Source organism: Carassius auratus, chromosome 27 (assembly GCF_003368295.1).
Source record: "Carassius auratus strain Wakin chromosome 27, ASM336829v1, whole genome shotgun sequence".
Lineage (NCBI taxonomy): Eukaryota > Metazoa > Chordata > Actinopteri > Cypriniformes > Cyprinidae > Carassius > Carassius auratus.
This window is the reverse complement of record NC_039269.1, coordinates 10,209,458-10,222,831: the sequence shown is the minus strand read 5'-3', so window position 1 is coordinate 10,222,831 and position 13,374 is coordinate 10,209,458. Positions and strand designations below refer to the sequence as shown.

At 34.6% G+C, this 13,374-nt stretch overlaps 1 protein-coding gene across 2 annotated transcripts in view; it reads right to left on the bottom strand.

The window, feature by feature from the left end:
• Nucleotides 1-5,632, bottom strand: part of tnr (tenascin R (restrictin, janusin)) — a 128,047-nt gene extending 122,415 nt beyond the window's left edge. For both annotated transcript variants that reach the window (XM_026205816.1, XM_026205817.1), the window contains exon 1: nt 5,103-5,632. The gene's annotated coding sequence lies outside the window, so the exon portion shown is untranslated. The remainder of the gene's footprint in view (nt 1-5,102) is intronic.
• Between the last annotated feature and the right edge of the window lie 7,742 nt (nt 5,633-13,374).

Sequence of the window (13,374 nt, the reverse complement as noted above, 5' to 3'; positions counted from 1 at the left end):
CTGAATACCAAGTATTAAGTTTTCCAAGATATCACTTAAATACGTGTCCTGAGAAATCACTTTTTTTTTTTTAATTCAGAGATGCGTTTAGCTGTAAAACTTATGTAAAAATCGTGTATTGTATCTGTGTTTTGTCCAGACTGATCTGGCGTTTTGGATGCGTGAAACCGCTATTTTTTTAAACCTGGTCCCAGATTGGATACATCTGAAAACAACAGCCTTACATTTTCGTGTGTACAGCCAATCCATATATTTTGTGAAACGATGATGTCATAACCCCATGTCTCGCCCATATCACGTAAAGGTATCAACTACATGAACAAACACTCGACATTGTATTAAATGTTTATTAAATGCATTGTTCCATGTTCATGTTCATCTTCTTATTTTCCTCTTTTGGTTTTATGGCGGGTTGCGAACCAACTTCATAGGTGCATACCGCCACCTACTGTGATGGAGTGTGAAGAGAATATACTGTTTATCACATAAATCTTGTATTCTGTTCATTATTCAACAAATCTTAAGAACTCTCATGAATGCACTTATTTGTTTTCCTGCATTTGGACCATCATTCAGAATACTACTTAATGAAAATTATTTCATTCCTAAGGATTGTAATTCATCTTTAAGTCGACCCCTTTCTCTTTCATATGCTGTACATATCATCATAACGTGTTCAACTGATCCTCTGCTAAACAAGAATTAAATACATCAGTATTATGTTTCCCTGTAATGTATAGTGTTTGGTTTAAGATTTGAATGTCCTGTTCGTATATGTGTTAAAATGACTTGTTCCCTTCTACTTAAGTTATGAATCATTTTTCTTCTCTTTATACTCAATTGTACTTTGTGATAATGCCTACCTGTTTGACATGATTCCTAGTATATCTGCCATACAGTTTGTCTTCTTGTTGTTGTGTCGAGGTTGTATACAGCGCGCAAGGTTTATGTGCATGTTTCAAGTCTTCTTCATTTCTAGTGTATCTCTGTATCAGAATTACAGTGCCACATACTGTACTGGCATGCATACTACAACGTTTTGAGTCAGTTTTGTGTGTACACTGATATTTCTTGAGCTGAAAAAAAGATTGGATAGGGAAAGCTGGCTTCGTGTTGATGTGGCCTCAGTGACAGGCTCTGTAAACAAAAGAAAGAAGCAGAGCACACACTGATTTAGCCGATCAGAAATGCTCTCTGCAACTGTTAAAACATTTTGTGCTTTCGGCTAGCTAACGTCTGTGGTTGATTGGGATTTTGTGAGTATGCGGTCTAATTCATCAGTTAAGATAGCATATATTTTACAGAACATTTAAAAGGGAAATGCAATTTCACAGCACTGAACAGAAGTGCAAAATGTTTGTTTGAGCAACCAGACTAAGACAGACATGCTATTTACTTTTTCATGAACATAAAATAAAGGTTTTCTGAACAACAATTGACAAAGTGAGCACTAACAACACATTTGAATACGTTCATAATGTTGAAATTCTGTTTGGTGTCTCTAGTGGTGTGGACAAGGCACACTGCAGACTGCTGATGAATTCAGTTTTTTTTTTTTTTTTCTCACAGGATTTTTTGCTCACTCTGAAGCAATTCAATCCGATTAACTCACTAATCAGATTAGCCAAATAAACATTAATCCCATTAATTTAGAGCATCACACTGCAGTTAAATCATCCTCTGATGTCCTGAAACGATCATCAAGCCATGAGCACATTTTCAAATCAAAAGAGAGAGAGCTAACCGGCTCCCCCTATTGACTGCATTCAAGCCGGGAAATCATAAGCAGGAGTGTTACCATGAGGACACATTTGTAGGCAGAAAAAGGTGGAAATAGAGGTAAAAAACAGGTGCATGAGCAGCAGGCAAGGGTACAAGTAATTCTCTTTCTCCATCACTTGCTCTCTTTGCACCCTGGTATTATTTAAACCTACCGTGGCTTTCAGAAGGTGAACACCAAAAAAACGGAGTGCTGGTGAAGCATTTATCAAACAGATTGAACCCATGACAGAACGGACCACGACTTCATGTTTGAGGGGGTTAACGAGAAATTCCACCTCTGTATGGTATAATTTTATTCAGTAACAACAGCTTTTGTCGACTAACCTGTCCTTGGCTTATGATGAACATTGAGGGTTGGTAATTTAAATTGAGAACAATAGTGCTCAAAAGGGTCATTTCAACAGCAGGAGCGCATTAAAAACGCACACAAACTGCAATAACATAGCATTATGGTAAACGGATCCATCAGCTAAGCTGTATTTAAGTCAATGTCAAAAAATAATAGTCACTTGAAAGCCATTTACGGGCAGTTGAACAGGGAGTGCAAAGAGAGCAGCCGCCTCAACATGCGTTCATTTTGGACAATGATCCTCTGGTGGTACAATATATGCAGCCCGATTTCTTTTTAAATGCTCGTGTTCTTCCGCAGAGTGCATGTAAATGGAGCCCTGGCTTAATTACCATTTAGCAGTCTGATAGCATGAGTAGAAGAAACTTCTGCAACACAGGCATTGTGCAGAGGCAGAGCCCCTGGACTCAAATGTTATGTAAATTATTAATTTCCTCATAGACTAACACAGTTGTGCTATTTGGTTACCCACAGGCATGCTGTTACATGTTAATTAATCTCACGGAGAGGGGAAAGTATCAGAAAAATCTAATTTTATTATGCAATCATGATTAACACAAGATATTGCTGCTCAGGTGTGTTTATATAATACTAAATGATGAGGTGACTCATATCTTTTTTTACAAAAAAAATTATATATATTAAATAACATTTTACTGTACAAAAAATATATTAACTGCACTGTAAAAAAAATTAAGTTGTAAATAAAACAAAGATTTTTCAAGTACATTTGATAAGAAAATACTAGTTTTTCTACAAAATTTCTAACTGAATTCAGTGTGTTGCCATTTCTTTGTAACTGTTTGTTAATTTTTTTTAAGTTATATTTTTAAGGGAAATTATGATTATTATTTTTGTCTGGGTGTAGTTGAATTTAAGATAGATTTTCACCATAAATTTTATGGTATATGCTTTTCGCATACAATAAAATCACATGCATGCACGTTTTACCATATTGAAATGTAACCTTCAGGTTTGTAATATTTTGGCTTTGTTCTGAAATATAGACCAACGATGTATTTTCTGCTTGGTTAATTGCGCTTTCAGAGGGCAACATTTCAAAATGAACCAAAATGTGTTAATAAAAGTAACATCGACAAATTGTCCCAATGGCAATATTTCAAAATTTTAAGGTGGATATTATTATAGAAGTTTTAACCAAAGCAAACGTTTTAAAGTTGAATGTATGTTTATCCACATTATTGATTGATTTACATTTCCATAAATTTGGTTGAGAGAGCCTTCTGATGGCTGCATGTTTAATAGATAGGCCTGCATGCTAGTGGGAGCAGAGGACGCTATCTGAATTCTCAGACTCAGGGAAAGCTTTGAAATCATGCCTAAGACTAATAAAAGAGGAGCAGGAGGAAGGAAGGAAGGAGCCACAGAGAGGTGTGATCTACCTACAGTGAGATTACCATGTACCCCTGGGCTCTCATCTTCCACAGTGTGGGGAGGCATGTGGTATCGTTCGTTCACATGGCAGGGCGGTAAAGAAAAGGTCTCGTAGCCAAGGTGTTAAGATTTATACTCCAGCAATAAATCTGCAGAAAGGATCCCCACACCAGATTTTTAATATCATGCCGATACCACAGTCTCTGCCCATGGACAATATGTTCAACTGACTTTGACAAATCAAACACTTAAGAAATACGACAATATCCCTCGCTGTGCAGCTCTGCAGGGAGGAGGAATGGATGCACAACAGCAAGCGTGAGAATATTTCTCTGAAAAAGGTGGCACAGGGTGTAAGGGAAGAAATAAATAGCCAGTTTATCCTCAGGATGGATGGTGACATCATTATCTGCCCATAACAGCATCCCCAACTGTTTGGATGGAAAGTTTGCCCACTGCACAGAATAATTGCTCACTCTGGGGTACAGTGAGGCTGCATGGCTTTCAGAAAACATCTATGTAAAAAAACTGCACAGGGCAATCAGATCATTCTTGATTGATTCTTAAAACAAGCTACATCTGCGTTTGAAGGAAATGGCTGCAACATGTCAAAGTCTGAAGTAATAGAGTTTGCCCCAAATCTATTGAATATATAATTATAATATAATATCTTTGAATTTACAATGTCAGTGTTGTGATGTATTATTCTATAAATACAAAAATAATTATGGATATAAAGTATATGTACAGTAATTTAGCTGATTAAACATAATATATACGAACAAGACAATTAAAAAATGTAAATAAATGATTAAATTAAATTTGTTTCCAGTTAATCTGACAGAATCCAAATAGTTTAAGCAATTTCAATTTCAAAGAACTTTTAACACCATTAATAATAATAATAATAATAATAATAATAATAATAGAATTCTAAAGAAAATAAATAAATAAACAATGTAACATAAGACATATTGAATATATATAAATATAAGATAATATAAAATATATAAGATCCATATAATTTCTAAAGCATCATATATAGAACATTTAATTTATATATACTTATAATCTCTTCCTACAATTTTAAGTATTATACTCCATAACCAGACTATATTATTATCGAAATGGCAAACATTACTGAAAGTAAAAGTTCTGCAATCATAACATAGCATCACAAGAACCATGAAACCAACTTCATGAAACCAACCATCCATGCAATGTTTTTACTCTCTGTACTTACACTTGTGTATCATTCAAAACAACATGAATGCATACCACCGATCCTACATCTGGAGTATTTCTAAATGGAATCTACTCAATGCATATTCAAATGCATGTAAATGATGTAATCAAAGAAGAATACAGCTTTGGTTACAACAGACCCTGTCTGCTCCCTGATGTGACTTCAGGAACCTAACCCTCGGTCTGAAGCTCAGAATGATAATGTTTTGATTGATGCACAACCCACAAACCAATTCATTACTTGAGCCCCCTCCAATTCCCCAGTCAGACCCCTCAAGCACAGCACAGCCACTATGAGAAGAGAACACTTAACACCAGACGCTCAACTTACCTAGTTTTGGAACCCAGTGTTGTAATTGCCTTTAGATCTTCACCTTATCTGCTCCTCCCTGGTCCTTGAGCAGCTTTCTCCCTCTCACAATGTTTCTTGCAAAGGTCTATTGATCGGTCAAGCTGTGTTTTCAGTAGTCTATTGTTGCCACCAGTTAGATTGGAGCTCCTCTCTGGCTGCCTGTCGCGGCTGCAATGAGGAGGCTGAGCAACGTGTGCACCTTGCTCTCGCTCTAACTCGGTCTCTCCGTCTATCTGTCTCTCGCACCCTCCTCTCTCTCTCTCTCTCTCTCTCTCTCTCCCTCTCACACATGCACATGCACGCTATCTCTGTGTCTCCCTCCCTCACCCAGCGACACCCCCTGTTCTCGTTCTCTTTCCTTCTCCTTCCCTCCCTATGCCTCTCTACCCCCGTCTTGTTCTCTCTCTCTCCCACTGTATTGATCTGACAGCGCTGGCGTTCTCCTCCTGCAGCCTCTAGAGGGTGTTCCAATAGCCGACAGTAGCCGGTCCAGAACTAATCCAACTAGCTTCAGTTCGGCTTCAGTCTGAAAGAGAAAGCTGGAGAGAAAGGAAAATGGAGAGAGAGAGAGAGAGAGAGAGAGAGAGAGAGAGAGAGAGAGAGAGTCAAAAAAATGAGGTGTGGATTCTCGCTCACATAAAAAAAAACCCTGTTAACGTTATAGTAAAAGCTTTTGTAGGCAAATTTAATGTGACAATATTGTAAGCAATACAGGAGGCAACTTTGTATTTTTAAATACAGTGGAATGTGCCTACATAATAATAGTTTTGCATTTGCTGAGACATTGCAAAAAAAAAAAAAAAAAAAAAAAACGTGAACATGCACTGGTAATTTCCATTAACCTTTAACCACAATGCAACAAAGTGCAAGATTTTGCATCATTTGCTCAATTAGAAAAATTTATTATCGTTTAAAAATATCCTGTCTGTCATCTGTTTTTTTTTTTTTTTTGAATATATAAAAATACATGTTATTTTAAAGATTTATTTATTTGTTGTCATAAATTAATTAGTAGATTATTTAGATCAATCCATCAAAACAAAAGAAACCTTCAGTAACCTAAATTGTCTCTCTTTAACTTTTCAACTCCACATAAAATATGAATAAAAATAATTGTCTTACACTACAAATCAAAATACATTACTATGTCCACAAATCCCTCACCCCCAGATTAATAAAAGCATAAACATTTGACGTGTTTTAGATGAGATTTACTGACATCCAGGGCAAGAGGAAAATTAAACTACAGTATTATACTCTGCTCATAACCAATAGAAGGCCACTTAAAGTCAAAATGTTGTGCATAAATAGAAATTATATATATATATATATATATATATATATATATATATATATATATATATATATTTTGGACTATAAAAAACAGATTTTCAAGTTTCAACCATCTTTTTTTGTTGTCCAAAAAACATATATTTTTAGTTTATTTGCATGTAAATAAACCCTTAATCGCCATTTTTACTATAGCTTTCCCATTAGTTCTGTATTACTTTAAAATTTCAAATCTTTTTCGCTCTTTCTCTCTCACTGTCTCTTTTCCTCTCAGGCAAAGTGCAATCTGTGCTGTCAGCTGGGCAGTGGGACCCCTGCCTCAGTGAGAAACAGTGAAACTGAGACAGGCATTAATGTTTCAGCAGGCAGTCTGAAGCAAATGAATACAAACAGAGAAGGTGAAGTCATATTCCTGCTGCGCTGGTCTTTACAAATCAAAATTGGAAAAGAACCTTTATAGCACCTCCCAGGAGGAGGATGTCAGGCTATTATTAGTTGATACATTTCATCATATTGTCATAGTGACAGTGTTCATCTTGGCTTTCAGGATTTTTTATTTTTTTTGCACAATCAGCATTAGTGCATGATGTAACAATCTGTCAATAAATCAACACGCCTGTGAAATGACTCGCAAGGTGAATTACACTGAGATTAAACGCTGCAGTTTTCATCTGCATTTCAACAGAAAAAGTAACCTCATACACATATTGTCATTATTATTAGTTGGGAAATTCATTTATACAGCTGCTATCTTTCTTTACAAGTGGCTTTTTTCAGTTACACTGAAAAAAATGGTGTAGGAGGTGAATCTGTTTTCATTTAGACATTGTTAGTAAATTAAACCAATAATTACAAAAAATGGCAATTAATACATTATATTACACATGGAATTGTGAAAGATATAATAGTATTTGCACTTTTATCAAAACGTACTCTCAAAAAACTAAACAAAAATGTCATCTCTCTCTCTCTCTCTCTCTCTCTCTCTCTCTCTCTCTCTCTCTATATATATATATATATATATATATATATATTTTTTTTTTTTTTTTTTTTTTTTTTCATAAAAATGTATTTTTTTGTAACAACTTGCATTTTATAAACAGTGAACATCCACACAAAAAAGAAACCAAAACAGACTCGGAACAATAAGTAAATGATGAGAATTTTAATTGTAGTGTGAACTGTCACTTTAAGCTGTGAGAAAACCTTCGTTGTGCTAAAGACAAAAAAGTGCTGTTTCTAACAATAACAGGCATCTGGAAAAACCTGTACTACCATGATGAATAATTGAAAGCGCTCATAGATTTTTCCGGAATTCCCATAGCCTGCGGTCCCTTACAGTAGACCACAAGCTACATTAAGAGTGTTAAATGGGCTGTCGGCACAAATAGAGGGCAAAGCTTAAAGACAGCAATGGAATAGTGATTGTGCTTTATGTATTAGTTGTTGCTCGGCTTGAGTCAGAGGTTAGGAGAGTCGACAGCCTTCACAGCACCGACTCAGAGCTCCGTAGAACAACTTGTAGTGTTTGGTGAAAGTGAGTGTTTTGTACTGCCCACCTCTTTCTGATAGTTCACCCAAAAATTATAATTTCCTGACCCTCGTGTCAGTCTAAACAAGTCTAAACATGAGAAAAGAAATAAAAAAAAAAATTCTATATTGTGAAAGTCAATGTTGTTTTGGACCCCACTGAATTTCATTTTTTGATCAAAGCAGTCCTTCATAATATCGTCTGTGTTCCAAAAAGGCTCTTAGTGTTACATAGTCAATGATTGTGAATTATTTACATAGAAATAATAATTATGGGCTTGTATTATTTCTTATTCCGGAGAGTATCAATCAGAAATAATGGCACAGTGTTGATTATTATAATCAAGGAGGAATGAATCATTATTCAATGAATCATACACTAAATAATGATTATTTAGCCCTGAACACGAAGTACTGTTCAAGACGAGGGTGTGTCGAGTTTGATCTGGAAAAACAAGCAGTGAATTTCTAACTTTCATATAAAGCTAAATCATTAAAGTCCTCTTCAGTTCATAAGTTGTGCATCTGTTGTTGCTAATCTCAAATGTGTTCTGTTTTCCATCATGCATCTATTCATTAATTCAATCATGAAAAGAGCAGGACATTGTGTCCTCAAAATCATCTTTTGATGTATGTGGTTTCCTAATTACCTGGCATTGTTCGTGCCTGCCTAATATAAAGCTATGATTAGCTGGTTTTGTCATATACCTCATTCATTCTCTTCATGTTATGAATGGGCAGGGTCTTCAACTATCCTGCTGAATACCCAAGTCAGGAAATTGCGGTGATAACAAAAATAAAACCTGTAATTTCAGACACCCAAACACTGAAATTCATAAGGAAAATTATATACTAATCAGCACCCTTCTGTGGGTCAGCTCCTATTTACTTGCCGTTACAAGTGCAAGTGCGTACAAGTTGGAAATCAAAGTAACCAAGATAACTTCATGCTTAAAAACTTGGTTAATAAAACTGTTAAAACTGTGTTATGCCTCTGATCTATTTCTGGCTACAGTGTTCCCCCTATAGCATTTATATGTAATAGATTTATTAGTTCAGAAAGGTCAAGTCTCAGCATTTCCTTACATCGTTAAAGTCGGTATCAAACTAAATTAGCAATCTATTATTGCAGAATACTTACTATATGTTGATTAAAAGTAACAGTAGACTTTTACATGACAAAAATGTATTCACATTTGAAAATATATGCTTTTCTTTTTCTCAAAAAAAAAAATAAATATATATATATATCCTGAAAAGTATCAGAGTTTCCACAAAATTACTGAGTAGCCAAGTGTTTCAACATTAATCATGATAAGAAATGTTTCTTGAGAACCAAATCAGCGTGTTAGAATGAGTTTTGAAGAATTGTGTGAAACTTAAGACTGGAATAATGGCTGCTGAAAATTCAGCTTTGCAATCACAGGAATAAATTACATTTTATTTAAAAGAACAGTTATTTTAAATTGTAATAATTTTTCAGAATATTTATGTTATTTATTTATTTATTTTATTTTTTTACAGATTCAATATGGATGAGCATAGAGCATTTAGGATTTAAAAAATTTACAGACACCAAACTTTTACTGCAATGTTTAATAATGTATAGTATAGTTATCAAAAGATGACTAGACCAATCAAAGAAAATTCAGAAGATATTTAAGTGCATAATAAATGGAATATTTAGAAAATCCAGACTTGCTCTATAAAATAAATATAATTGTATTTCAGTCAAAGAAAATGAATGATTTATTTATAATATTATATTCTATATATATTTATACATTAATTCATTATTTAAAATTATACATGCACAGAAGGAATGCATATCTAATTAATAGCTCAAAAAAAAAAATGAATGAATGAATGAATACAAATTGTGCCAAACTACTATACAGAGTTTGTTTGGACACTGAGTGATCAGAATGCACATTACCCATTTTAGTAGTGACTCAATGAGCCACTGCAGCAGGTCTTGTCAGTGATGTTATTTTGCTTTCAAATACATCTATAAACAAGGCAAAGTCATTATTTATTCATTGAGTCTCACTGACTTTAGCTGAAAGCAGTGTTTCCCTCAAAGCTTAGTCTGCTTACCATTTGTACGATTTACAGTGGCACAGTAGGTGCTTGCACAGTCACGATAGAGATATATCTGAAATCATAGCAATTCTGTAGCAGCCATCTTTGATCTACCACTCCAAATTGCCATGGTACAGTGGCCTGGTCTTCTCATTCTAATTCTATGCACTTCTCATTGAAATCGCAGTGTTTAGTCAAGCACTTACTGAATATATTGCGAAACATATGAAGTGAAATGAATACATTTTATGTAAACCATCACTTGCATTCCTGAGAACTTTCTTTTAATCTAATCATAATTAGCATTTTTTACTGACAGAATATTAATACCCTGAGAGAACAGCAGATGTTTGAATGCTACATATAAACAGCCTCCATCTTCAGTGCTGTTAAAATAAATGTAAGTGCTTGTCTTTAGGATAAAGATCCCTTGAGCTGCTCTAAGCATGTCAAGGGTTAGTAAGTGTACTGTGTAAACGCAATTAATCATGCATAAGCGTTAAGGACACAATCACTCCCACTCACGTAACATGTAGCTTAGCTCTTCACACTGCAAAGATGCTTGAAAAACTGTTGGCTGGATGCTGGAAACAGCCTTGCTATTGTGTGATTTAATATTGATGAGTTAAAGTTGAAATAAATAAATAGCTACAATGCTACAAGAGGAAAACTGTTACTGTGACTCAAATTATTATTATTATTTTTTGTTTCTAACAAAGTAAATCAGTAATCTTAATGATTTTCATAAACGAGTGCTCATAAAAACCATCCTCAAGTCAGTCTATTGTTTTGTAAGCTGTGTATTGACTACTTGTGTCTACTTTCCCACATGGTGAATGGATTTAAAGTCTCAAATATTCATGCATTTTCAGCATTTTGGAAGTTCCCTCCATTTGCAAAGCCTATACTATAGAAGTAACTGTCCACTCTAACAGGATAAGGCCAAGTTTATAGCAGTCTTTCACGTAATTGTACAATCCAGGTTCCCTGGAAAACATACCTCTAACTACATTTTAACAAAACAATTGCAGTTTCCAGCTTAAATTAAAACTATTGGCAATAAAGTAACAATTTTTATTCCTTTTGAGCAAATTCTGATTATGTGGGATATTATCCGTAAAAAAATAAATAATTTATTTACATGCAGTTCCTTGCACAATGATCACATAATTTCTGGCATGGTGAACTTTCTCGGTAGCTCACCTGGTACATTGCTGCTCTCTGTTTTCAGAGCACTCTGGTATAAATACACATGATTCATGATAAAAAAAAGTGCAAAGACTTGTAGAAGCAAGCTAAAACAGCATGGTCTGGTTTTATCTCTCATGCTTTAGTGTTGTCTATCAGTTAGGTTTAGTGTAGGGTTTATTGCAATATATGTGATAAAGCATTTACCTTTTAGCCTCACTTACCAGACATTTTATTCCTGAACTGCAGCAATATGTACAACAATCAACATAACAATTTTTACATTTATTTGTTTTATAAAAACTTTTTAATAAAATTACTTTGACTAAAAACAGCAATCTTCTATTGGCCCGAGAGGACACTAAAAGCTAGCATGCATTAAAATACACTGAAGGTATGAGGAAGTCATTGCACATTCAGACAAAAACCTTTTGTAGTATAGGTGGAAAATCAACATAAAAAGTGAAATGTAAAAAAAAAAAATCTTCTTCTAAATACAAACTGATGAAAAAACTAAATGTGATCTCTCCTGTGTGTCATCTACTTTCCTTCCATAATGCTCCTTTTAGTGTTGACACTCATTTCCAAGCAACCCACAGTCACTGAGAGCATCGCATTCATTGGCAGCAGGTGGGGATGGGTGGTTGTCCTTGCTGAAGTCCTTGTGTGGTCTCTTAGATTTAGAGTAAGCACCCTTCACCAATAAGTCTGCTGCCCACCACGTAATGTAAATCACCTTGGACAATAATAATGAGTGTGATTAATATTTAGTGTTTTGTTGTTATAGTACCAACTCAGCATGGACGAAATTATTTGTTACTATCCTGCTAGCTGGATATCCAATTTTGCACAGTGCCACTCATGCACACAACAGCGAAGAATTTCTGGTTAGTGTTTTGTTGCTTTTGGGCCTCTTTTGGGTCATTTGTATTGTATTTCTTCTTCACTTCACTTCACTCCTTTTGCCTGTAAAACAAATATGGCATGATGCCAAACCCTCATGCTAGAAGCAAGTCATCACGTTTACAACTGTGACAATAAGCGATTATCAGGATCAACTAAACGCTGGATTTTCAAAAGTATGTGAAATATTTTACGTTCGTGGCAAAGAATCTTTCTAATAAGTTCAAGAGTTTTATACACTGTTCTGTTATTGTGAGGACATTTCCTTGGCCCTAAACATGACACGGCACACAACGAATTATGATTGGTTGTTTTACCTGTCAGTCATATGGCCTCTTGGAGGCTAAGGCTAAACTTCCCAGACCTCTGCCTCTTTTCTAAGGACTAGATTATTCATTCAATGCTTATCATAGTGGAGATTCTGTTGACAAGAACCAAGAACAATGCTCAGGTAAAATGCTATAGTACTAAAATATTTGTGGATATACATAATATATACAAACAATCTGCTGAAGTACTGTTTAAAATGGCATTATTTCAGCAATGAATGAATGGTGGATGTCGCGACGCACTGTTTTGTTTACTACACATATACCAAGGCGAAGACGACACTGTGTTTTCAGCTTCTTCCGTCTCACTATATTCCAATATGAACACATGAATATCATCTACAGCTGCTCTGAAAGTAACTTTAGCATTTTACCATTTAATTTGAGAAAACTACCATCATAGCAGTGATATATGATATCACATACACAGCAGCTGCAAGTTCTTCATGGCAACCCGTCAAAATAAAATTTTGGTTTAACATAAAGAAAGTAACTCTGTCAGAAATATATAATACTATTTAGCAGTCTTAAGACTCAATATTAAAACAATGCTACTAATACTACTACAAATTTTTTTGTGGAAACCAGCTTGTGAATGGCCTGCTTGTAGTTGTCTCTGCATATTAAGTTATATTAAGCATATTAATATATATATATATATATATATATATATATATATATATATATATATATATATATATATATATATATACACACACACACACACACACACAGATGTCCTATGAGCTTTAAACATACTGAAGGCTCACACAGCAGTACAAAATAAAATCAAGATGCATTTAAATAAAACACATTTTAACCTTTAAGCTTGCTGCCAAACTAGATAGAGAATCTAATCTTTGAATCCTGCGGCAATTCTTGGGAAAATGCATGATCTCAACAAGCCCTGTTTCAGAGAAGAATTTTAA